Below are 22925 nucleotides of genomic sequence, written 5' to 3'. Positions count from 1 at the left end.
TCATGCATTTAAAAATATATTATGCACTTGTATGTGTTTGTGGATTTTTTATTATTTTGGGTTTGTTTGTTTCTTTTTCAGACAATGTTGAAGCATTAGTATGAGCCTACTATGAACTTTACAGCACTCTGAAAGAAATACTGGCTTAGAAGTGACCCGCTTACTGTGTTCTGGGTGAGTAGATTTAAACAGAATACAAATATTCCCATCGGGAACTAGTTTCCTGGCTTAGCTTGAAAGAGTCCAGTGCCTGAATCTTGTTTTAAAAAAAAAAAAAAAAGATACGGCAAAGTCAATAGTACTCAAAAAAGAAAGAGAATTAAAAAATAAAACAAAACAAAGATATCTGGCATGACCCATGGACTGCCCCAGTGACAGTTTCACAGCATTCTGCAGTCACACTGTGACATACAGTTCTAACACTTTTCATTAATGAGATACTTTTTTTTGTTGTTGTTCAATTGTACCAGAAGAAGAAGAGAAATACATTTTGGCTTTGACTCTGCTGTGAATTGCAAACTGAGCTGTAGCACAAAGAACACTGCTAACACAATTATACCTGCATTAGAAATCTATCAGAGAAATAAAAAAGAGACCAGGAGATGAACTGACTCTTTAAAGTGACTGAAATACACACATAGTCACGTTTCCTTTGAGAAGTGCCATCACAGAAAGATAAAGCAATAGAACAGGTAAGAGAGCCTTGATTTAGGGAAAAAAGGAACCCAAAACCTCACGTCTTTCCTTCATTAAAAACACTCTTGCAGAAACAGTCTTACTTCAAAGTAAGACTTCTTCTGTTTACACAGCCGTAAAACATACATGTACTGTATTATTGGTTCACAGTTTTACAAAATATTCTTTTATGAGCTTTAAAATCCAGTTACATACAAATTACTCATCTATATATGACTTTATTAAATAACAGTGAGTGAACATAACAAGCCAAAATAACAAAAACAAGCATTTCAGCTTGCTATCTAAGACAAAGAAAATGGAGGGAAGTGTTTGCCAAAGATGTGACAAATGGTCTTTTTCTCTGGTATTTTTCTAGAAGCATTATTAAGACAGAAAGCAAACACAAAGCCTTAAAATATGCCAAACCACATCCATGTAAGATAACTTTGCATCGTGTACCACTTTTAAGACAAAATCCCAACATAAGGCTGTCAAAACGATAGCTCCAAAGGGCCCATTTACATTTTCCTAGCAGCTAATGAATTGCCATGGAAAATGGTGGCAGGCAAGCTTATGGGAAGCATCTCTAAATCAGTTTTTGCTCTTTTGAAACTATGAGACCAAGCACTTCGTTTGGGAGTGAAACACTCCCTTCTGGCTTCTAACAAAGACTGAAAGAATCCTAGTGTACCTATGGAATAAAAATCATGGAAGTGGTATTCACTTGTCACACACACAGGGAAAATGAAAGGAAAAAGGGTGGGAAAATACACATGGACAGTTTAACCTGCATTTTATAATGTCTTGAATAGGTGTTTAAAAGAAAACTACACACAACAGGAAAGAGTATTTACTGTAATTTTTAATGTGCCCATAGTTACTCTGAGACAGCAAACCTGACAGAATTGATGCAGAATTGAATTCATGCAGTGCCTGGATTACAGCTGACTTGAACTCAAAAGCCTCTGCACAAGACAATAACATATCCTAATTAGCTCTAATAAAAGCCACTTTAAAGGCACAGCTCTTCATAGCCCTCTTTTGACCTCTGAGCAAACAGAGGAGAATATTGGAAACAAATTAATTACATGAAAAAATGCTTACTTTCCATCCAAATAGTATAAACTTGTTTTGTCTTAACAGAGAAACAGAAATTGACCTTGCATAGTAGGAAAATGGGGTAAAAAGACTGACTACTTTTTGGATGCTGACACATGGTCTGGGTCTTAAGTTTAGTCCAGGACATTTTGGTAAAATGGTTGCAAAACTGTAATAGCAAAACCTAAACATCATTAAATTGATGAAGCACAGTTGATTAAACATTTAGCTAGCCAGAAGAACTTGGGACACATGAATGTTTGTGACAAAGAAAAGCTTATGTAAAGTTGATGACCTGGGATATAACCTAGCCTGATTAGTAAGGAAACAGCACAGCACTTTCACAGGGAAACTAAAAAGAGATTTGGAGGGAACAACTTAAAAATCCTCCTTCCTGAGAGTTTCCACTGTGATTTAACAGTACACAGTGTAACGCACTCCTCGCCCTCCTCCCTCCCTCCCCTGACATTTGTTTCTATTGTTCAATCATCCAAAACTCCCAAGAAAAACTTTCTCACAACAGCTCTGGAGAAAGAACCCAACGAATGAACAAGGGTCATACTGTCTGTACTTCTCTTCCACAGCTGCCATTGCGCCTTCCTTTCTTAATCATAGGCAATCGACAAGATTCCAGTATTAAGGAATGATTAAATTATCAAAACAAATAGACTACATCAGAACTGCAGAATATAGAAGCATGTCATGGCACTTAGGTCTGGGCAAGTACCTCTGCCACATCTTTACCATGCAGTGGGATAAAACCTGAGTGTACAATAATCCTTGCCCTCAGGAATAAACTCAAGTCCATTGCCTATATGGGAATGACAACTTATTGAGGCCAGGTCGTTAAACTAAAAAAAATTAAAAGAGCAGGACTGTGGGAATGTTACAACACTAGAATATTCACTTAAGCACAACATCAATAGCTTGACAGGCCATGCCATATTCAACCTTTGTTCCTTTCTACCCGATCTTTTCCCACAGTCAAAGTGTTTGTGAAGACAGCTATATCCAAAGGTATGTAGGAGCACCCAGGTGAGACAAAGGTAGAGAGTACTGAGACAAAAAGATGACTTAAGGTCACCTCACTGCTGTATCAGTCCCAGTTTTGCAATTACAGATATCATAATTTTGATTGTATGGTCACAACACCTGGGATTCCAAGCCAGAGTCATCTTTTATTTTTTTCCCTTTTCTGTTTTTCACAAAAAAAAAGTCAAATTTCTAGGGACTGCAGCATAAATTTCTAATGGCACATGCATCTTTCTTTTCAACTGTCAAAATAAAAGTTATATGCTGGGAATTTGTGCTTCACTGCTTCCATTCTGTTATTTAACAATGATAAATAAGGATCAACATTTGACTCCACAGTCTGACCGAGACCCTTATTATTGTCATGCTGTTTTCCATTGATCAATTCTACAGCAAAAGTAAGAATCTGAAGTGACACAAGTACACCTGAGGTCCAAACTGATTCATGTCTCATCTTCAGCCACATTTCAGTGGGCAGGAATTAAAGCAGTTTTTGTATATTACACACATTTTCCTCTCCACTGACAGTTTTATAGAAAACTACTTTGCTCCCACGCTGATATTTGCCTTACACCCAAAAAGCATGTACCTCTGGAGGAAGGATTATACACCTAAAATTTTGAGCAGAAGACTTGTCTCAAGTCCAGCACAAAAAGCAAGTTTGAACATTTTTGCATTCCTGTACATTTGAATGCATCCTCTAAGATCAGCTCTTCTGGACAGTATCTTAGAAATTGCCACTTGGATGCTTCTAAAAGAGATCCTGTTTGTTTGAAAGCTCCTCTTTAAATTAAGTCCAGGATTGGGAATGCTATTTTCCACACTGCTTATTCTTTCAGGAAACATCATCTAAAGGTCTAATTCTATTGATTGCAGTTCCTGTTTTGCCTGAGACTAAATTGGCCACCTTTGTTTTATTCATCAGGACTCATTCCCAGAAGCTTGCTTTAGCCAGCATCTGAATTACATGCTACCAGCAACATGCAGCACAAGCATAGCAGAGTTCCAACTAGCCTAGATACACCCTAAATTCCCTAATTCCTTCACAGTGCTACAAACCTCTTGCATGACTTCAGACAAGTCATTTCACTGTACCTTTGTCATCTTCCACAACTGAAATACTTACACAAGCCTTTTACATATGAGTTACACATGCAGCAGAAGCACAGAGTTAAGTGTTCTGAGGTGGAGTTGCAGGGATTATTTTAATAACGTTTCTGAAAAAATTCTATTGAAGAACAACTTCAGTGGATCATTTCATCAAAAATTTGTATTCTGAACAACCCACACAAGACAAAGTATGCTTTAACAAATGAGAAGAATCATTATCCCCCCACCTTCTCATAATTGTCCTTACTTCTTTTGGGGAAACACGGATTTCCTCAAAACACTGTCACTGTACTGAGCTATTTAGCCCATTTAGCTCCAGCTGGGGCCTAAGTCTAAGAGAAAGCAAAAACATTGCAGGCACTCATTCTTCACCTGATACTTACCTGTCTCCAGTGATTTTCAAAGCATTTTCTGAACCTTAAATGATCTCTCCACTGAGTAGCATCTAGAGATTCCTCCTCAGAGCACTTGATGAGCCTCCCTTTAAAGTCATGCAATGCAAAGATGGGAGGGATATACTCCTCCTGCCTCCTCCCCTTAAAAAAAAAAAAGTTATTTCAAACACATTGTGCTAGCACATGTCCTGCCTCAGCAGACTGTTTTGAGTTCTTCCACTTAACTGACAATATGTTTATGGTCCTGACCATAGTGCTCTGGAGAGAAAAATAAAGCCCCAAGTGTCCAGTGCTGGGCCCAAAACTCCAAAACCTCCTGAACAAAAGATAATAACACCATAATTAAAACCATGATAAGTCATTAGAAACACTTCACTAGTACTAAGACAGAAAACTTGGCATAGTATTAAAGTACAATGAACAAAGCAACACAAAACACTCCCACAGCATTAAACACTGGGAACAAAAACATACAGACAAATGATAGATTGTTCGTGAAGCAGATTGCAATATTGTTTACAATTACAATCTCACACTATTCTTCAAATGTTCTTCCTAACACTGCTGGCTTCTTGGCACTGTGTTTATAAAAATCTTTCTTGAAGGTCAAATTGTACCAGAAAACTCTCTCAGTATTAATGAAAGTTTGTATATTTGTTAAGCCCCTCACATCTCACACCACTGATCTATCAGAAGAAAGTACTGATTAAGAAGAATCCCCCACAAAATTTTTCAACTTATAATGATGCTTTTATGACATAGTTCAAATTTAGTTAATTTAATGTAAAAGATATCTGGTTGACTCAGCAGGATATGGTTATAGGCATGATTGTATGGCTAACTATTCAACCTTTTTTAAAAATCATTGGGTATAGCGCACAAATGTATCAAAAATCACCAATTTTTTTTTTTTTTAATTAAAGTTCTTACTGAAATTCAAGAAGTCTTAAGAAAAGGGCATTTCCGTGGAATATTGTCCTTTATATATTGTCAGTTTGATACATAAGCTCTCTTTCTATTGTGAAAACAACTTACAAATATGCCCTCCAAGCCATCATATTGCATCTTGAGCTCTTCCTTGTAACCAAGACTCGAGGAACATGTGTAAGCCTTATTTATATTTCATGAATTAGCTGAATTAATGCCAATAGAAGGAAAAAGAAATTCTTTTGTTCAGTCAAAGAGAATTCAGGAAGCAAAACCAATAAAAGGCTTTATAAAGTACAATAAAGCATAAAAAAATCTATTAAAGGTTGTTTTTATTTTTAATATATAATTATAATAATATAATTAAGAACTTTTTAACATGCCAGCTGAGATTAAGAACTTGGACATCCAAAAATCTGTAAAATGGTCCTCTAGGGGAGTTGTATACAATATGTAGCAGTTATGGCTGATGAGCTCATGAGTGAAAGGTAGGAAAAGTGTTCTTTTGATTTAAAAAAATGTAGTTTTGCAGTTACAGAAAGGCCTCTGGACCACAAGTGTTTTTAAAATTAATAAACATCTAAATTAATTAGAGCAGGAGATACAGAAGTAAAATGAAGAGAAAGATAAAAATATACATGGTTTACAACGCAATATTGCAGGATAATCATAAAAGGAATGAATGAAGAAAAAAATGTCAGGGTTGGGGTTTTTTTTCCATTTACAATACACTGCAATTTTTTTTTTTTTTTTTTAAAGCCTGAACACCTTACCCTGGTGTATCCCTACTGTAGCAGTCTATTTGAGTTGGTGATTAATTGCTTTGTGTCTTTCTGGCCTTACCAAGACTCAGTTCTCCATTACTACAGTGCCATATGATAACAGGCCATTACTGTTGTGCAACCTTGAGAGAAGCAATGACACAAGGGAATAACATACATGACACATGTATCACCTTGTCCAACACCTCTTGGAACACGCTTTATTGTAATTTCAAATTACTTCTTCAAACTATTTTTGCCTCCACTACTCCCTTTTGGCAGCCACTTCAGAGTAGCTTTAGGAACACTCACTTTTATGATCAGAAATGGAGTCACTCAGAAACTCTGGCAAAACAAGAGTCAGACTAGAAAGAGCCATCAGCTGAATCTAACCTGATTTAATGAACCACCTTGAGTTCAGCTTTCAAAGAACTGAAATGAAATCTTGCCTGACTTCCCAGTAGGTGGCTGGAAGCCTTGAGTACCAACATGTCCAAAGTTGGAGTAGCATTTGGAGACACTTTGGACATCCCTACTACTTAAACCTGTACCAGTGCCAGACATCGTGAAGCTTCTAATTATCTTGACTGCAGGGGTCCAGAGGTCTGACAGCTCTGGGAGTCTCTCACCATGAGAAACCTGTTCTGGCTGCACAGCCTGAGCCACTGGATGACGCTCCATTAGCCAGGCCAAGTAGTTTCACACATGCTGGGATTGTTCTTAGCACAGAATTAAATGTTGCAACAGAGCAAGCCTGGCAAGCAGGCTAATGCTGGAAAGACTATATCCTGCTTTGCCTCATCTGCCTTCTTTACTGGATTTACATGGCAAGATGCTATCAGTGGGGTAGGCTACTGATCTGTTTTGACCCATGATGGTAACTGATATCCCTGTCCTTATCTGGACCCACTAGATTGGTCTTATTTTCTTCATTTCCTCTTGAAAAAGGCAAGGGAGAGAGCAGCTGGGTAGATGTCCAGCAAGCAAACAAGGTCAACTCACCCCATCTTCAGTGTGCTCTGTCCCAGAAATCTATCGTTAAGAAGTGAGGAAGCTATTGAAGAATCACAATTACAAGAAAGACTTACAACATGACTGAAATATTTTTCTCCTCCTTCACAGCTAAACTTCACCAGTTTCAATAATCTTTTGATGAAAAATTGTAACTTTATAGTGGAAATCATATATTCAACCATCCTAGTAGTAGAAGTAGTACTACTGCTTACATTTACTAACAATAATTAACTACTTATATTTACTAAGAATAACTAATTTCTAACAAGTAAAAACTGTTGACTGAAAGTTATTAACCAACAACAGAATAGTTTGTAACTATCAAAATTGTCCTAACTACTTTTTTATAATAAAAAACGTAATTTTCTTTTAAAGAATCCACAAGGTGGCTGCAGTTGCCTAGGAAACCCAATTTCTAAAGCATACAATAAAAAACCTCAAAAATATAATGCATGAAGCACCTAGCATGAATTATATACCCAATGCAATACTGATTCATTTTGAAATAGACCCACATGAGAATATCAAATCCAGGACTACTAAATGTTTCTCTAAGACTAGTCTTGCATCTAGCCAGCTTCAGATATCCAAACAGGTTCAAGAGCCATGATTCATTTTGGTGCATAGAGTAGTTGGGTCCAGCTTTTGGCATCCACTGACTGAGAAGCTAAAAGACCTTGTGGATCAGGGGGGCATAATCACAGGATTGAAGCTTTTACTCATGCCTGCTCAGGCTCTTGCACTTAAGTTTTATGCCAACATTTCACCTTAATATTCTGGACTTGAACTTAAGTTACTCTGTTTATATTGTGGGCTTTTTTCATTATTTTTGTGCACATCTTGTATACTCTATGCAATTTGGATCACTCTAATCACACAAATGTAGCATAGCTACGGAATATTTTAAAAGGTATATATAGTCCAAGCACAACGTAACTCCAATATTGAGACACAATAAAACAGGGTAAGTTGTTTATTTTTAAAAAGACACTGTGAATATGGAAATACCAGTAAATAGGACTGTGCAAGCATCCTTTCCATCTTCCACTGCTGCTTTCCCAGATCTTCACCTATACACTTGGTCAACATAACGCCAGGGGTTGCTGCCTCTCATACAAGGCTGTCAAACTGAGCCTATTTTATTAAGACTTTGAAACAAAGTTACAAAACTGGTCAAGACCACCTTGACCGAATTCAGCAAACAACTGGCTACGTGCCTGTCACTGGCATTTTGCCAGCGAGCACTGGCTGGTGCAGCTGGCAAAGCCATGTCCCAAATTGCATGAACTGCAGGAGTGCATGCAGTCATTTTCCTGTTCTGCAAGATAAAATACACATCCATGATAAACGAGCAAACAGACTTTATGCAGGTGAAAGGCAAAAAGAGGAATTATGGCAGAGAGCTTCAGTGAAGTGGACAGCAGGTCCATCAGGCTGGGAGCAGGCAGAGCTGCCCATTGCCATCTGCTTTCACTGATGGGAGCACCAGTGGGATTGCTGCCATCTGTGTGCAGCCAGTGTGCAAACCAGGGCAGGGGAGAACAAGACCTGGAGTTAGGGGCTGTCCAGCTTCCAGCACTTCCTTTGGCCACCAGCTTGACACCAACCTTGGAACGCTGGTTTTGTGGTAAAGTTCATTTAGCATGAAGGGATAAAGTCAGAAGCAAAATGCCTCTGCAAGCTGCATTACAGCAGTCTCAGTCAACTCCTTTTTCCCACAACCTCATTAACATTGATCTTGTCTCAGGCTTCCACACAGGACACTGTAGGATCTCTTCCATCTCCCAGCAGAGACACGTGCATAGTGGTGATATCTGAACATAACTCTAAGAAGACTTTGATGAAAAATGCTCATGCTAATACTGAAATGAGCCTTATTTCCCCCTCAGTTATACTTATTTAGTCCCTACTAAAAACAGCAGCTGCTAGTTTTACACATCTCTCCTTTTCCCAGCTTCCTATGAGAACAGCAGTCACAGACCACTGCAATGTACTAACTACACCCTATGGTTTGCCATGGAGACTTCAAAGTTCTAAAGTAGCCTTTTCTTAAGTGACAATCTGGTTTAGTTTTCTGCTCTTTCTTTGCATCTCTCAGCATGCTTTCAGGTTTGTTCTTACATAATTCAAGCCTTTTATCTTGCACTTCCTTCTCTTTTAAGCAAGTTAAGCACAAAACAACACAGGTATGGAAAGAAGCACAATTTTAAAACTGTCCTTTTCAAATCAGGAGTGAGGATTTTGTCTACAGCAACCTAGTAATAACTTACTGGTGAATAAAAGACATGTGAAAGTTAGAAAACAATAGTATTACACAAACCTCCACCAAAATACACAAGAAGACCCATATGCACCATTAGTCTTTCTGCAATGAGGTAGCAGTGCACTCAGTGAATAGTGTCATCACCAAAACTAGCTCTGGTTTAAAGCAGGTAGATAATCTCACTGTTCAGTGGACACTATAGATCTTAGTCTTTTACTATATATGGAACCCAGGTAGATTGTTAATATCTTGAAACATCCCAAAGGAGAGAGCAAAATAAAATTGTGAGGGATAGAATTGCAGTTCTGTGTCCCACAAGTAAAATTCTTATTTATTTTTTTCAAAATATATTTATTGTCTTTCATAAAAACTTGGAAGTAAACCCCAGACCTCAATAGACTCAAATGATCACATGGGGAAAATATGCAGATATTGCATGCAACAGTAATGTCATAACAAAACTTAGGCTGTGTGGGGAAGAAGAATATAGAAAGAAGGCAGAAATAAGGAAATTGACGTAGTGATACAAAGAAAACATCAGCAGTCTCAACAGCCTGCTTCTTTTTAAGTCAGTGAAAGGGAGGTAAGGTTGGCTCTTGACGGTACTCTGTGTTTTATGATGTACAGGAGCTCCCAAACATGGATTAAGAAAGATGATCCCAAGTTTGTGATGGCTCTCAGATTTCTGGGTACTTCACATCAACCCATGACATCGATCTCCCATTCAGATATGCTTTGTTGACAACAGATTTCAAATTTATTGAACAAAGTTATATTAAAGAGTGGGTACACACAGCTATCATCTTCATCCTAAAGATTCAATAGTCTCTTGGATGGACTCAGTCCAAACAAAGAAGCAACCTGAGCATAAATATCCTAGGATCATTGCAGAAGTCTCTGTAAACCAAGAGGGTGAGTGCTGGTCTGAGACCTTTGTTTATTTTTACAAAGGCATATGCTTCAGCCACCCATACTCGGTCACATTTCTGGGGATATTTCTTCCACATGAAGGAATATGCCATGAATTCAAATGCTGCAACCCCCCTTTTTTTTTTCCTACGACACATAACATTTGTGTATTTAGTTTCAAACAACTGTCCTCCACTTACAAAATAATTTTAATCAATAGTAAGATGCCAACAACACTGATTCAACCAATATCACATAGAGCAAAGAACACTTGTTTAGAATTTTGTGTTGCTGAAGTCCGTGCTGTCAAGTGATGCTAAAAGGAATACAAGGGAAAACCTATCCTTAAGCAGCTACACTGCTGTAGGAATTCACAACTGTTTGTTCTATATTCCCTTCCAGGAAAGGATGTTCATCATTAACCAGAATTTTGTTCAGATCCCAATACTCACATTTGAAAAGTAGGCATCTAATTGTCAGTAGTGTGAATTGTCATCACAATTCACTATAGGACAGAGGTAGCAGCTCCTGGTACTTAGCAGGAACAAAACAAAACAAAACTGACTCTCTAATGAACAAGCAAAAACACCGTCAAAAGCCCCAAACCAATAAATTAGTATCTTATAAGCAGTTTTGGAGGGGTGAAGTCTAGCACAGTCTGGCATGAACATATGATCAAAATTATTAAATTACTCTAGCCTGATGCCTGTCACCTAGTTAGCTGTATGTGCAAGGTTTTAGCCTTTCACTCTGACTTCCAATGCATTTTTCTTTGCATTTAGAAAGCCTCCAAGTGCATACAGTGATTTTGGCTGATGGTGCCTTTCTATACTACTGCAATTGAATCACTTCAAACTGCACGCTCACTTAACTTCCAATACATTAACATAAAAACATCTTTCTTTGTCCAACTTGCTCCCTGTGAACTTGCTTGGGAACAGAAAGATTTATATTATGAGGTGGGCTGCAACCTGTGAATCTAAGGTGAGTTTGTCTAGTGTCTGGAATACAGTATGTTTCTTAATCAAAAGACAGTGTTTCACTACAAAAGGCAAAGGCTATTTTGGCCAAAAGCAGTATCAGTTGCTCATTATTTGGTTTTGTGAATCAGTAAAAAGTGTGAGTTAAACTGAAAGGTTTTAGGCTAAGGTTCCCTTACAGAGTAGCCACGATGCCCGTGAAAGCCTCCCAAAAGTCTGTAATGAATGTCAGTCTTCTGTGGCAATTGGGAAGTTCTGAATCTACAAAACCTGTCTCCTTGACCACTGCAAAAGGTTAGCACCACAGGAACCATCTAGAAGTGGGCTTGGCATCTTCCTAGGCAGTTAAAAGGAAGATAACTATGTCTTACCATATTCTCTCAGCAGCATTTAGTTTCAAGCATTTTTTTTCATCCAAACAAATTTATCATAAAACCCTTGTGACCACTGTGAGCAAACATGAAAAAAAAATAAAAAAATTCAGACCACCTAGCACAACATTTTTTCTGTGCCGCTGACAACTGAGGAGCTATTTAGGCTTCCTGCTTTCCTTTCTCTCATCTACTTCAGCTTATTCCCTAAATAATCCCCTGCATTGGACATCCCAGATCTAAGATTACTAGAGTGTGCTTCTGTCCATTCATTTTAGTATCTGTGGCCCTACTGCCCATTAATGTGTTGATTTTCTGGGATTTTTTTGGGTTTTATTCTTAAATAATGTTACATTATCTGCATTCACAAGCATAAATAAATAAATTCTTTTCACCTGTTTTAAGTTTATCTCCTCCAAAATTCAAATGTCATACAGCTCCAGTAACAGCCCTGTGATGTTAAACTTCACTCATCTTTTCCCTGTGACTCTAGTTCTTAAAGACAGCTGCTTCCCCTTCATCAATTTAAGTAGCTCCTCTCTGTCCCTCTACTACCCTTCCTGGAGTGTGGAAACTGGACCTGCACACAACTGCTGAGATTTGGGCACATTAATGTTGTACAGCACAGCAAAACACAGAGCAGACACTCCGCGTTCTGTTCTCAACACTCTTCCTGATTATGCCAAACATTTTAACAACTTTTTTGACTGGTGCTGCTACAAACAAAGCTGATGATATTAGGGAATTGTTGATGATGACTCCAGGACCTTTACAAGCACAGCTGTCAAAAACCTAGTAGAACTCTCCCGGGGTGACATGCATGAGAGAGTTTGTTTGTAGTAGTCTGCAAGTGGAATTGCAGCCTGTGTTCTCTTTGGCTCTGGTTTTCCTTGCCGAACAAACAAATTAAAACGAAAATGTGATTCCTGACACAATGTTTTCAGGAGAAGTAGCTGCAGTGTCACCTGCCTTTGTGTCCTGCCTGGAACTAGCAAGATACAGCATACAGGTGCAGAAAGCTGGAACAAAGTACTTCAGGACTGGCAGCATCAGGCAGGCAAGTCTTGATAATGCAGGCTTAACAGTCTATGTTGGACCTTTTATTACGTGTCATCAGCTTTCTGCATTTTCCTCTTTGAATTACTGAGCACAGCTAGTATGTTACTCTATCACACAGTATATATCATAATAGTTTTAAAGTTACCATCTGTAGAGATTGAGGATATAATGCTATTTCAAATTTTAATATTCCAAAATCTTTTCAGTGTTTTATTTTGAAAATTAAATAAATAAAACTGCAGTTACTTTTAAAACTTCTGCCTTCTCACTGTCGGTCAGGTTGACTGAGTATTCACTTTGGATCACTCTAAAATGTCAGTGGCATGGTATTCTCCGTCCTTAGTGTCACCTCCTTGCTTCCTGCTATTCCTTTTTCTTCATTAGGAACAGGATCCCAAGAGAGCTTAATTCCTTTTACTAGAGTGAAAGGAAAAATCATGTTTTCGAAAGGTCACTGTTCATAGTGTTATTATAACTTCTTACAATGCAATCACTCAATAGGAAATTGAACCCATTTAAAAAAAAATCTGATTCAAGGTATTTATATAGTATGCATTAAGAAAGCATCCAATAATTTAGCTTCTTCCAGAATGGCTGAACTCATAGTAAAGCAAGTCAGATCATCATTACAGCAATTGCCAGAGGATTAGCTATCACCCTACCTGAGGCTCATCAAAAAGTACTATGAGGTTGGAAGAGCCATCCTACAGTTGAGCTGAATTAAGTCAGTCTGTGTAAGAAAGTTAAAATGCATCAGCTACAGGAATAAAGCTGACAATGACGAGCAGAAGTGAATTGTAAGTCGAAGTGAACAGAGCAAAAACCTCTGGGTAGTACAGATGGGTCTTCAGCAAGAGAAACAAGGTTAGGAGAAAGTATGGACTGGTTTTTGCACAGCCATGTGAAAAAGCTGAAGCCCAGAGAAAAAGAGTCTGGGCATGGTGCCATGCCTTCCTGAGCTCAGAGGGCAGCCTGCCAGCCTATACTTCTGAGTCACAACAGATCTCTCTTGACAGCATGTCTGTGAAAGAGGAGTATTATTAATTCTCTCATTTTAAGAATCTTACTCTCCTCAGGGTTAAGGAAAGGCTGTAGGGAAATATGATTAGGATCTTATATTTTATTCAGTTCTGAATAAAATTTCCTATTTAAACTAGGTCTCCCAGGATGTAAGATCTGGGGGGCATGGGGGTGGGGGGTGCACAGGGAGCCTGGTTTTGGTGCAAGAAAGGGAAGATGGAGGAAGAAATCTCCTGAGTGTTTTTTTCATTCAATCTTCAGAGAGAAAAATTGGCATCAATTTTGATTTGTCTCTTCGGGGGGAATAAATTGTTGTGTTCTACTACATTATTTAAGCTTCAAAACTAAAATGCTCACCTTCTTCATCTATAAATACCTATCCTTCGATTTTTCACAATATCAACACTTTGTGCAGAAAAAAATCAACTCAATGCCCTAAGAAAACAGAGCGAAGAGGGAGAATTAAAAAATGCACATATACAAAGAAAGTTTTACAGAATAAAACAATGTTGTTCTTCACTATTAACAACAACAAAAAAGTATCTTGAAAAGAAATTTTATCCCTCTCATACCTCCAGAGCAACACAAAGCACTGAAAAATATTCTCAGTGGGTACTTGATCTCTGCAGCTGCCCTGCTGTGGTATTGCCACTTCCTTGGAGAAGCATTTCCTCCCAGATGCACTGAGCAACTTACACAGTGGCTGATTCAGCTGCCCCAGTTTTGGAACTACACTCTGAATATCCTTCACAACAGTTAGAAATAACTTTTATGCCTTATCCATAACCAAAATAATCAGGACCAGGGATCACAGAACCACAGAATTGTGGAAGGGCTTAGGCTGGAAGGGAACTTTAGAGATGCTCAACAGCAACCTCACTGCCATGGGCAGGGGTATTTTTAGGTCAGACTGCTCAAAGCCCCATCCAACCTGACTTTGAACAGGTCCAGGGATGAGGCTTCTGCATCTTCTATGGGCATCCTGTTCCAGTGTTCCACCAACCTCATTGTAAAAAGTCCTCTTTCTATCCAATCTAAATCAACCCTCTTTCAATATAAAGCCATTCCCCCTTGTCCTCCCTCATACTCCAAATCCTGGCAGAAAGTCACTTTTTTGTAGGCCCCTTTAGGTCCTGGAAGGCTGCTAGAAGGTCTCCCTGGAGACTTCTCTTTTCTAGGCTGAATAAATATTCTCATAGAAGAGGTGTTCCATCCCTCTGATATTTTTTGTATCCCCCCCACTGGACCCATTCAAACAAACCCGTGATTGTTTTGTACTGGGAACACCCAAGCTGGATGCAGTGCTCCAGGTGGGATCTCATGAGAGCAGAGCAGAAGGTGAGAATCACCTCCCTCAACCTGCTGGTCACCTCTTTTTATCCAGTTCAGCATACAGTTGGTTTTCTGGGCTGACAGTGAACATTGCTGGCTCATTCTGTGAAGAACGCATAGAATTTGGAAAAGTTTATGCCGTTTGAAAAACAACTGCAACAATACTTTCCATAAATACTCTAGTATGAAGTTATTCTGGGTTTCCAAATCCTATTTAGGTGCACAAGGAAAGGACTGTATTGCCCAGCTGCAGCAGAAAAGGACTACAGCATACTCAGAATGCTCAAAGCAACCATAACTTCTGTCCCAGCAGTCAAGTGCATATATCAATGAACACCTATGGACATCTCAGTCAACCTAAGGTTTAACTGCAGTGCTAGATACCACAGTGAAACATTCAACTGAATAAATTTACTGTAAAATTTTATCTTCCAGTGATTTACAAACTTTATTTGGATAAGGCCATGCTTAAATTGTAAGTTCAGAAGTTACTGTAGAGAGGAAGCAGTCACAAGTTTCTCTGTGAGAGGTAAATAACCCTATCAATTCTGCTAAATCCCACAAATAAAACTACATAATCCAAATGAAAATAAGTACCAACTTAGCTATTAGTACATGCTTCTAAGAAATATATACATATTCCATGGTGACAGTAACTTCTCACCAATAACCTACATTAGAAACAATGACCTATTGAATAGAATACATTTCAGCTAACACAGCTATGTTCACACACTGGAGTGTTAACATATTTAAGTATTAGGGTCTACATATGACAACCTGAATCTCCTAGGAAAAACTTTATTCACACACAAACACTTAATTTGCATGGAAGTCTCCAAGTCCTGTATGATTTTTACTACAGAGAGTGAGAGAATCAGCCAAGCAATAACATGGAACATGACAGGGTTTTATGAGCAATGGCAATAGCTCACAGTGCTTTAATAGCCGTAAGTCTGCCATAGCTTATAGAAATAGTAAAGCAAAAATGTATTCAGGATGTAATTAAAGCAGTGAAAATTGATACAGGGTTACAGTCAAGAGTCCTGAGTTGGCAAAATCATGTCCTGCAATTTTTTTCATGCCAAGTAATCCTGGTCACACCTGCCACACCATTGACGAATAGAGAATACTCTAATGCTGAGTTCAGTGAAGAATTAAGAAGGCTGGGAAACCAGGTCGAATACTTACCTCTGCCCTGCTGAAGCCCTCTCTGGGACCTGTCCACCTAGCCCCTTATGCACTACTGGAAAAGGTATTGTAGCATCTATTCTCACCAGCCTCGACAGAAAACTGTGACTTCCCCCAGACAACCAGGCACTAAATTTTTATGTAGAAGTGGAAGAAAGTTAAAACCTCAACTTCACTGCTAGCTATAGGCATAGCAAATGCATAAGAAAATATCCCAAAGGACACAAAATTTGATTCAGTGGTTTTGGTTATTGTAGCACTGAACATGGGGACCAATTTATCTTCTAGTTTTTGATCCATTGGAATCCAACCTCCTACACAGAAGCATAGACTAGGCTGGGTTAGAAGTGACCTTCAAAAGTCGACTAGTCCAACACCCCCTACAATGAGCAAGGACATTTTTCACCTACATTAGGTTGCTTAGAGCCTCATGCAACCTGATCTTCAATGCTTCCAGGGATGGGGCATCCACCACCTCTCTGAGCCACCGGGTCCAGTGTTTTACCACCCTCATTGTAAAAAACATTTTCCTTATATCTTCCTAATCCAAATCAACTCCTTTAAATTTAAAACCATTCCCCCTTGTCCTAACAATATGGGCCCTGCAAAAAAATTTGACCCCCTCTTTCTTGTAAGCCCCCTTGAAGTGCTGAAAGGCTGCCACCAGATCTCCCTGAAATCTTGTCTTCATCAGGTTGTATAACCCCAATTCCCTCAGCCTTTACTCATAGGAAAGGTTCCAGCATGTTCACAATACATTAAGCTCCCTACCACAGGAATAAAAAATAATCTGGTGCATTTAAATTTAAGGAGTAAGTACTGAAAACACAGGTATGGAAAGGTCAGCAAACCAGTGCCTCTTTAGGAACTTATGCACAAGAGCCATTACTAATGCAGCTCAATTCATAGAGTATCAGCAGGTGAGCTGATAGTCCTCACATCATCCAGTTCTTAAAAGACAAGGTCAGAAAGCAGGGAAAAAACCTCCTGTGGATCATTTTGTCGCAATAAGTAGAGAACCAGGACTGCAGGATTCACCGTGGTATATCATGGACTGTAGGAAGAACCAAGTAGTGTCACAATCAGGATTCAGTTACAAGATCAGTGATTCTGTGTTTTGATTCTCTTTTAACTGCCAGGGAAGGAGGCAAACTTGTTGCTATTTCTGTGCTCCCATTTCCACTACCTAACCTATTATATGAGCCACTCTTCTGCTTTATTCATTCTACAGCAGTGCAGTACAAAAAGATAACTATTTAGCTGGAACATCCAACTAATAGATTTAAGGGGTACATATTGGCACAAAGGGTTTTAGAATAGAGTTATATCAATTAATTAAATCTACAGCTAATGTGATCCCTCAAGAAATAGCCAGTAAGGCAAAGCAACTTGTCTGAGATCTTATGAAAATACAGCCTCAACCAAACAGATGCATGGAAGAATGACAGAGGAAAACAGTCACCTCACACAGGACTGAAGGAAGACCATAAAAACCACTGGAAATTATACACAAGAGAGTGGTGGATGGCTCCTAGGGCTACAGTAAACTATTTACCAAATGAACACACTTCAGGAAAACCTGAAAACTACTGAGAAATTGCCAAGGCAACTTTTATGCTCAAGGGGGAGCCATATATTCCAAAAGGGCTGGAAAGAGACTGTCACCAACCCCAAAGTACAAAGGAGATTAGAGACTAAGGACTCTCCCAGAATTGCTCAGAAGATACCAGAAAACACATTCTCCAATGAAGACAAAAAAAGCTTCTCAGCCTTCCTCAGAAGTCTTCTAACTTCTGCCCTGTGGCCCTTGCCCACACCAGACAGCTCTGACCAAATGACAAGTGACTAGATGGCTCCAAGGAAGAGAACAGCAGAGACTGGCTCACAGGTACAGTTCTTATTCATGGTCTCAGCCGGGTGTCTCATCCTGCACTGAAGTGAATTGAACATTGCCTTCACCTGAGTATCTTCTTTAATCCTAAAAAGCTGCTCTTGAAACTTTCTAACACCAAAAGTTAGCTGAGGTGCTCAAATAAGATAATTTGTATTAAAATATTCTTAAAGAGACAAACTCACATTTTTAAGAAAAGAAAGGAGTGAAACCAAAGAACAAGGAAAATTTACCTCAGTAGCTTAAGAAGAAGCAAGTCGGTGTCTGAGTAGAAACTACTCCAAAGGATACTGGCACGTGAAAGCACTGGAAGTTTTTGTAGCATACTACATCTCAAACGCACAGAAACAATTTACCAAACTGGTAAAAACTGGAAAAAAAAGCCAACAAAAGATACAGAAAAGGTAGAGAAACAAAAGACTGAGAATTTAGTAAGAGGCCACTGACCAAAAACTGAAGAACTATGGAAAGAAAACAAAAACATGTGAAGATGAAAGATGGCAACTGAGGGTAAATACAAAGTTCTAGCATACTATTATAATTCTAGAGGTCAGTGGGCTGAAATCAAAGCCTGAGACAGTACTCTATGAAAAAAAAATCTCATGGTCAGATGCTGTTTTTTCTTCCCTTTTCTGTACACCGAAAAATAAAACCCAGTGAAAAGACACAGACTGACTGCATAAGAAACAATGACTTGTACATAAGTAAGGGCTTTTAGCAGGTGTGATGTTGCATTGTGACACAGAATAAAGTGGTTTTGTTATTACACAAAGCTACAGATGAAGTGAGGTTATGATCCTATGAAAGAATTTGACTTTATACAGCCATATTGCTCAGTGGAATTAATGTTTATAACATTCTGCTTGCACTGAATGTGCTCCCATCCTTTTCACCCCTGGGCTGAGGTAAACTGTGGGTGCTGTGGAGGCAGATGGGCGCTTCCTGCTGCTGCTCCCAGTGCCCCATTGCTGGGACATTGGATTATGTGAAGAAAGATGAAACCTACCCCAAACACAGAGAATGGATAAAAGACTGGGAAAATACTACATCAGTGTTAACTCCTGTATAAAAGAAATTGATAAAGAGAAATTTACTCAAAATGCCATTTCCATCCTGTTGAGTCTTGAAAAGTGTACAGATTAGGATTTTCTGGACTGTATGTATAGTTAGTTACTGGGGTAAAGACAGCACTTTTTTCCCATGCATTCATTATTCCCATCCCCATGACTTTTATTGGAAGAACAGACACGAAGGTAATGGACAGTGCAGAGCATCACACACCCAAAAACAGTTCAGAGAGAATGTTTCCAGTGCCATATGGTGTCCAGCTCCACTGCTTACCTGAAGTGGATGCCTGGATGCATTTCTCCTAACATGCATCTTTCTGTTTCTGCATGTGCTGTTAGAGGTGTCCCTCTGAGCATCACACAGTGGCCATGAGAGCTGCCAGCAAGGGGACACCAATGCTGCTGAGGGAGCATAGGGCACTCGTCACATTAGGCAGCACTTGTGATGCTACAGACTGGACACAGGCTTCTCTTAAAATGAACCCTTGTCACCATCTGCTTCAGAGGGCAGGAAGAGGAGTCACCACTAGTTTGCTGGAGTTTTTTCCACTCACCAAGGAGGACAGAAAGCTACCTTGGCTTGTATACTCACAGAAGCTAACCTAAGTGATTTCATTTTATAGGAGATAAAAAAGCAGAAGGTGTAGCAATACACATCACTGAGAAAAAAAGCCCTTGACCTGGAGGGTTCCTCTGGCCTGCTGAAGAGACACTTTTTCCTTCCCTATGCCAAAGACTTGCTTCTTAGCCATGTGTGTCTCACAAAGGACTTGGGCTTTATAAAAAGCTTTCAAGGACTCTGCAAGTAATTGCTCAGGGGTTGTACACACACTGGGCTCCCTACCAAGCCCTGCTGATAAGGAGACTTTCAGACACCCCTTGAAAGAGATGTTCCTCTGCTTTCAAAGTAGCAACAAGTCTCTGCAATTTTGGCACCATATGCACCAAAAGTGAGAAAGTCAAAGCAGTAGGTGGAAAACTGACCCTCTTCTGAAAGCACCTTCCCTCAAAGAGAACACTTCCATTATTTCAGTTGTGTGCTTGTCCTCATCCAGGCCAGCCTGATAACCAGCATAGCTTAAGGAGAGCTCACCAGTGGGCTGGGGCAGAAGCTTCAATGGTGAAAACTCTGCTTTTGCCAGGTCCCTGCTTGTTATCACCAACAAAACTAGATCCTGGTCTGTATTATTTCCTTTTGCATGCGTTTAACCTTGATCTATCTAGGTTTGATCAATTAATTTAGGGATTTTGTTCACATATGACAACAACACAAATGAACGCTCTTGCGATCCAGTTGCTCATCAGCACATTAACTGACTTTAGGAGTATTATTCAGTCAGAGCTTAACACTTGCAGGGAGATGGAGGAAAATGTGTAATTCAAGGACTTTTTCAAGATGATGTTGTGTCACGGAAGAGCTTTGTTCCTATCACAAAAGGTTCAGTGTTCAGCCAACACTCACTACGTTTGTCTTTGCCTTATTGTTCCATCCCAATGTAAAAAGCATCAGTCAGCAACTTCTTTGCCAATAATTTGACAAATTTTGTTCTCTAAAAACCAACCCAAAACAAATATTGATTTCTGTTCTGTAAATAAACTGAAGTTCTACTTTGAACTAAAGAAACCAAAGCAGGAGCACAGCGGCTTTTATGTGACAGAGTAGGACTTCAGTCAAACTACAGTCTTCATTTTATTGACTGTACTTGATAAGACCATTTTGGCCTTTAGAAAATGAAATAAAATTTAATTTAATGCTGTTTAACTTAGTATTGTTATAATATATATTTTTCTTCAGGGACAAATAAAATAAAGAGGGCTTCAACAGAGATACACTCACAGGGGGAGACAGAATGAAAAAGAAAACCACATATAAGATGTCAAGATTGTTTTTAAGCTATAAATAAGCAGCAAGTTTAGATCAAATAAATAGTGTACAAACTACAAGCACTGAACCTCATGGAAGCATGCCTCCTGCCAGAAAGCCTAAAAAATGTTCTAAAAATAGATTTATGTCTTAGACAAATATCAATTTCTAACATTAGTAACTCACATACAAAAAAATAACTTTCTATTCCTCTACAGCAGGATCTTTTCCAGGAATAGAACCTTTATCATTATTTGATCATCCAACTGAACTGAGACAAATAAGTAAAACTGAAATCCTAATTAAAAACATGCCTGATATGTATTCTATTTTCCATAGCTAACAAAAGTATACTCCTGATAGCACATTTTAGTGTAATTGTCTCTTTCACAGAATGTTTAAAATAAATGGGAAAAAAAACCAAGAGATTTTCTTCCTAAAACATTCCAAACACCGGTCACATAAATCACAAAATGGGGCAATGAAGCATGATCAATATTTATGCAATTCATTTATAAGCACAGGTATCTGTCTTTTGTTATATCAATATGCTGTCCAAAATGCAGTGTTTCTAGGACATTTCTGTGGATTCTATCACTATACTGCACATGAGAAATAAAGAAGTTTAAGCCTGATGTATGTAAAAGCATGTTCTCAAATACAACTACTACAATATTAGCTTCCAGCTGGTAATGAAACTTGTAGTCAAGTTATTTTATCTTACCAAGCCTTTATATGACTACCAATTAAATTAATTTATATTAAAAATGTACTTTTTATATTTAGCTATATTAATTATTAATAGATTAAATGCCTTATATATGTTGAAACACACCCATAGCATCAGATGAAAAATACACAAGAGTTTATGCTGGAAAAAAATAACCCAGAAGATTTCTATGTTTTAAAAGGTAATTATGATAATTATTGAAAATGTGAAAAGAAAAAGATATTCCTACCAGAAATTTTATCTTGACCAATTTCGCTCCCACATATTCCTGTGTTCCACTGAATCAATTTCACACTTACTCACCTCCCTGTCTCTGTGATGTGGTTTATTCATTGGTTTGATATTGCCATAGCAACTCTGCAACATGGAAACATGTTAGCCAAGCAGTGCCGCTCACCTCACACTATATGGTGAATTGCTGCTGTACATACAGCATATTTTAATGTACATTGATCTCTGCTTCTTACTATTAGGCTACTGGTTTAACATCACCATTTTAACTCCACATTTGGCAATCTTTGGTCATGACCTTCACAGTATTTAGTTTGTTGTGGTTTTAATTACAAAAATTAGCTACTTCCTCAAATTTAAAAGCAGGATATATTTTGACTACAAGCTGAACTACTGCATGGGGACATGTTTGAACAATTAGAAAAATAAACAGTACTATTCCCAACTCCAAAATTCGGGGCTTCCCCAGCATTCTTGCATTTTTGCCCCATGTAAGCAAGTGTATGCAAATCACAGATAAGACTGTGCTAGCGTGGCTGAGCACACCCTATCCATTTAAGAAGCTTTTCCTCTGGTTCATGTAGCCTGGAGGGAGTGGGCACCCGGTCACCCCCAGCATGCCTCCCTAGGAACACACCAACAAGCTGGATGGTGGCTAGTGAAAGGGATGGTGCTTTGTCTTTAGAAGAGATGCAGCACCGGGTGAGCCCATCAGAAGACAGGCAGGGATGCTCCAGCACCTTCTGCTTCCACAACATCCCCCCAATCAGTGGGGGCTCGCAGCGTGCTCTGAATTACTAAACGGAGGCAGTATGTCTTCTGCATTTATATAAAATGAAACGTCAAACAAAATGTGAGAACAAAAGCAGGATTTCTGCTGCAGCAAACAACAGAGTCTTTAAAGCTCCAAAGTCTAACACATCAATACTATGTAAATCAGGGCATCCCCAAACACAGATTTGGATCATAGTGAGGAGACTAGGCAATCATCCAGGGCAATAG

At 38.8% G+C, this 22925-nt stretch overlaps 1 protein-coding gene across 4 annotated transcripts in view; it reads right to left on the bottom strand.

Moving 5' to 3' along the window:
• Positions 1-22925, bottom strand: part of MYO16 (myosin XVI) — a 367375-nt gene that overhangs the window by 312293 nt on the left and 32157 nt on the right. The window contains exon 1 of one of the 4 annotated variants that reach the window (XM_042038433.1): positions 4302-4384. The exons of the other annotated variants lie outside the window; for them this stretch is intronic. The gene's annotated coding sequence lies outside the window, so the exon portion shown is untranslated. Of the gene's footprint in view, positions 1-4301; positions 4385-22925 lie in introns of those variants that run through there. 4 annotated transcript variants of the gene reach the window in all.

Source organism: Corvus kubaryi, unplaced genomic scaffold (assembly GCF_017639235.1).
Source record: "Corvus kubaryi isolate FWS band 111438036 unplaced genomic scaffold, C.kubaryi_AGA036_p1.0 133, whole genome shotgun sequence".
Classification (NCBI taxonomy): domain Eukaryota; kingdom Metazoa; phylum Chordata; class Aves; order Passeriformes; family Corvidae; genus Corvus; species Corvus kubaryi.
This window is presented reverse-complemented; position numbering and strand designations above follow the sequence as displayed.